Raw genomic sequence first — 4,101 nt, 5'->3', positions numbered from 1 at the left:
ATGCACCGGCTGCCCCAGCTCTGCAGGCTCCCCACCCACCCAGCCACCCACCCCGGCCTGCCCGCCTCACATGTGTGTCCGAGGGTGAAGGGGAGCCCAGTAACCAGGGGCAGGAGGCGGCCCGGTGAAGGGGGCGGGGGGTAGGAGGAAGGAATGAAGCACAAAAAAGAGGCAGGAAGAATTGCAGGCACTGGTGGGGGACATAACGAGTTGCCCGCTGCCTGAGGATTTAGGCCAAAGCCCCCGAGGGGAGCGGAGCGGGCATGGGCTGTGGGAAGGGATGAGAGGTGTGGGAAGGGGGCCGGGCCCCTGCCTGGGCACAAGGCTGAAGTCTGGGTGCTAAGGGCTGCCCCTGAGTCAGCGCTCCTAGCCATTCGGGGAGGCGGCAGCCTGAGGTTCTGGGGCGCTGGAGGGGGGCAAAGCGTCCTTTAAGAAGTGCCCACCTGGAAGGCGGGTGGGGGGTAATCAACCAAAGACCTTGTATGCAGATATGGTAACCGGTGGCCGAAGACAGTGGGGTGATGAAGGCCTGTGGTGGGGAGGGGGCCTGGGGAGGGTTGATGGGGGGAAAGGGGGACATATGTAATACTTTCAACAATAAAGATTTTTTAAAAAGAAGAGGCACCCACCTGGCCCAGCGGGCGTGGCTCAGTGGTTGAGCATCGACCTCTGAACCAGGGGGTCACGGTTCCATTCCAGTCAAGGGCACATGCCCGGGTTGTGGGCTCCATCCCCAGGGTGGGGCGTGCAGGAGGCAGCCGATCAGTGATTCTCTCTCATCACTGATGTTTTCTATCTCTCTCCCTCTCTCTTCCTCGCTGAAATCACTCAAAAGAAAAAAAGCAGCACCCACCTCACCTGGCCTAAGGGGTGCCTGCCCGGAAGCTTCTGTAGCCCTGACAGGTTTCCCTGACCTTGTCAGGCAGGAAGGGAGGGAGAGAGGAGCCAGGAGGACCAACAGCCAGAAGGGCGGGCGCTTGGGTTTCCTCCCCTCCCGCTCCCTCCCACCTCACCCACCCCGTGACCCCCAGGGTGAGCCAGGCACCACTGTCATTGGTGGGCTTCCAGCTGTAACCCATTTTCAGTCTCAGCCTCTTTCCGGGATTTGACTTGCTGTTCTTTCCAAAGCCCCGGCTCTCCAAGTGATGCCAGCCCAGGGAGGGGGCGCCTGAATCTCGTCTTGTGGGCAGAGGTAGCACACCAGCCGGGTGAACAGAGCCCATCGGGTCTGTCCGGAGCTGCTCGTCCCCACAGCCTCCAGCGACCACGTGAGCTGCTTCTTGCCCCATAGGACCCTCCTTCAAACTCCTGCAGAGCAAGAGCTCTCGGCCTGTCTCCTTGGGCAGCCTTTTCCCAAGCGTGCGGGTGGGCGGCTCATTTCTGCCAAGCGACTCCAGCCCAAAATAGCATTGAACCAGACTTCTGGGAAGCCCTGTGCTCCCGGCCTCTGTAGAAAAGAGTGAGAAATGACAGCTCTTGGGAAACCAAGGGGGCTGATTTGCTGAGACGGGACACGATGCAGAGTCCTGTGACCTCAGAGGGCAAAAATAGTGGCCAGGGAGGGGTACAGGGCGTGTTAGGGTGGCAGGTCCCCCGCCCTGTGTGGCTGCCCTTCTGGGAAGTTGGTGGGCTGGGCCAGTGGGGATGATCCTGGGAGCGCAGGCCAGGTGCAGGAGGAGGCGGTGGCCAGATACTCAAACCACAAACACCACAACCCCCCAACTTCCACATTTGTTCTTCAGGCTGAGAACTCTCCTGGTGGGGGTGGCCTCCTCCACTGTTTCAAATCCTGATCTCTCATGTTTCAGGCTTGGGCCAGGTCCCTCGCCACCTTGTCTGGGAAGCTGCTTTCTCCCATCCCACTGAGTGCTCTCAGCCCTGGGCACCTCCACAGAACCCTTACCGTGCTTTGCCTGCCTGGCCTGAGAGGTTTTGCTGTATTCAACTTCCCGTTCCACCCAGAACCCCCCTCCACGCCCCCAGCCCCGGAATGTCACCTTCGCAGCTCCATCTCAGTGGAAGTCCTGGGGAAGTGCATTCATTAGCTGTCAGCCTGCCCTCTTCTGCCCTTGTGCCCTGATAAGCCTTCTTAGTGTCTGCTGGGACTTCCTGTTTGCTGTGTCTGCTTCCATGGGAGCCTCATCTCGGGTGTTGACCCAGCCTGCTCTTGGCCTGACAGCTCACCCCAGCCTCTGGGACCCTGGCTCGTCGTCCAGATCGACTCCTGGCAGCCCTTCAGCAGGAAGAGCCTTCGCTCCCTCCCTTAGCGATCGGAACGGGGGCAGAGGGTTCAGTGTACGGCACCGAAACTGTGGTCTTGTGTGTACTTCCCCGCTCAGGACACAGGTGCTAACATAACATGTCAGGTGTAAATGGCCATGCATACAGAAAGTAAGTTGGCTTCACGGAACTTTTTTCAAAGCATCCCAATGAATACAAGATTCCTCACATGCATTCAGAGGACTCGCTTTCCTTGCAACTTTTTGGGAGCAGTTGCATTGAAAATGAGGGATAGGATTAGGAGATGAGTTAGCAGGGATCAGACGATGTTCAGGGGTCATGTAATAAAATTCTGTATTATTGCAGACGCCAAAAACGTTGGAGATGAAAGTGTGCTGGACTGGGAACATCTGCCATAAGTGGTTTGGCATAACATCTGCGTCCCTTGGTAGCGTTTATCACTTCACTGAGCAGCTAACCTTCTCGAGCCATCCTTGAGCCACATCCTGGGGGACACTGTGTTAGGAACCCTTGGGTCCACCCCTGGCTCTGCCAGGTCTGAGTTCTGCTCTTTGGGGCCACCTGCTTCCCTGTCTGGGCCTTGGTTTCTTTGCCTGTAAAATAGAGATCGGTATACCTACGTCTCAGAGCTCTTTTAGGACCAGAGGAAGTGACTCCTAATGGGCACACGGTAAAGAGTAGCTTAACATATTTTAGATTTTGGGGGGAGGGGGGTTAATCCTCACCAGAGGATTTTTCACTGATTTTTAAAGACAGTGGAAGAGAGGGGAAGAGACAGAGAGAAACTTTGATGTGAGAGACAAACATCAATTGGTTGCCTCCTGCAGGCATCCCGACCTGGGGCCAGGGAATCGAGCCTGCAATGGAGGTACATGCCCTTGATGGGAATTGAACCTGAGACCCTCCAGTCCCAGGGCTGATGCTCTCTCCACTAAGATTTTCTTTTTTTTTAAAAAAAAAATATATTTTATTGATTTTTTACAGAGAGGGAGGGAGAGGGATAGAGAATTAGAAACATCGATGAGAGAGGAACATCGGTCAGCTGCCTCCTGCACACCCCCTACTGGGGATGTGCCCACAACCGAGGTACATGCCCTTGACAGGAATCAAACTTGAGACCCTTCAGTCCACAGGCCGACGCTCTATCCACTGAGCCAAACCTGTTAGTTCACTGAGATTTTCTAACTATGGGGGTAACAACTTCCTACACTTATATAATCTTTTCCCATCTGGGGTTCTTTATTTTTTATTTTTATCATTTTTATTGACTAAGGTATTACATATGTGTGGGGTTCTTTAGATCCAGGTTCTGTCCAGGGCGAAGAAGGTCAACCTGAGAGAGCAATTCGTTCTTTCAGGAGCCACCGGAGTAAAGACCCAGATTTCTAGAAGGAAGGAATTTAACAGCAGCACATCTACCAACCGATAGGGCCTGAGAGAAACCTGATAAGGAATCAGCCAGAGGCCTAATCAGTGACAAAGATGGCCTTTGCCCAGACACTGTGCCCCGAATGTGGCTTTAATCTAGGAGGTGTTGAAAGAGCATAATAAATACTTATTCTGTCCAGTCAAATCCAAGAGTTTGAGGAAAAACTGCAAAGTTTAGGTTGTGTGTGTCCCTCCGCCACGTGAAATGTGACTCTGAGGGAAGACGCTAAGCCAGCCCCTGCGATGGTGGTGGGGCCCAGAGCCTCATGCCGGGCCCTGGACTCCTGCCCCGGTGGACGGGAGCAGGAAGCACACATTAACCGCCTACACCGGCCACCCTGCTGAGAGGGAGCAAGAGCTGTCCTTTGCACCTCAGCTCTTTCTGGCCCAGCTGACCCCAATTCAGGGGAGACATGGTATATTGATTTCCTA

The 4,101-nt window shown here is 54.9% G+C and overlaps 1 long non-coding RNA gene across 1 annotated transcript; it reads left to right on the top strand.

Moving 5' to 3' along the window:
* The first annotated feature begins 799 nt into the window (after window positions 1-799).
* LOC106728328 lies at window positions 800-3,009 on the top strand. Its single transcript, XR_001364628.1, has 3 exons — window positions 800-1,268; window positions 2,180-2,346; window positions 2,587-3,009. It is a non-coding gene; the product is annotated as an uncharacterized LOC106728328 (long non-coding RNA).
* Window positions 3,010-4,101: the final 1,092 nt, after the last annotated feature.

Source organism: Myotis brandtii, unplaced genomic scaffold (genome assembly GCF_000412655.1).
Source record: "Myotis brandtii unplaced genomic scaffold, ASM41265v1 scaffold59, whole genome shotgun sequence".
Lineage (NCBI taxonomy): Eukaryota > Metazoa > Chordata > Mammalia > Chiroptera > Vespertilionidae > Myotis > Myotis brandtii.
The sequence above is the reverse complement of the archived record's forward strand: the minus strand, read 5'-3'. Positions and strand labels throughout refer to the sequence as shown.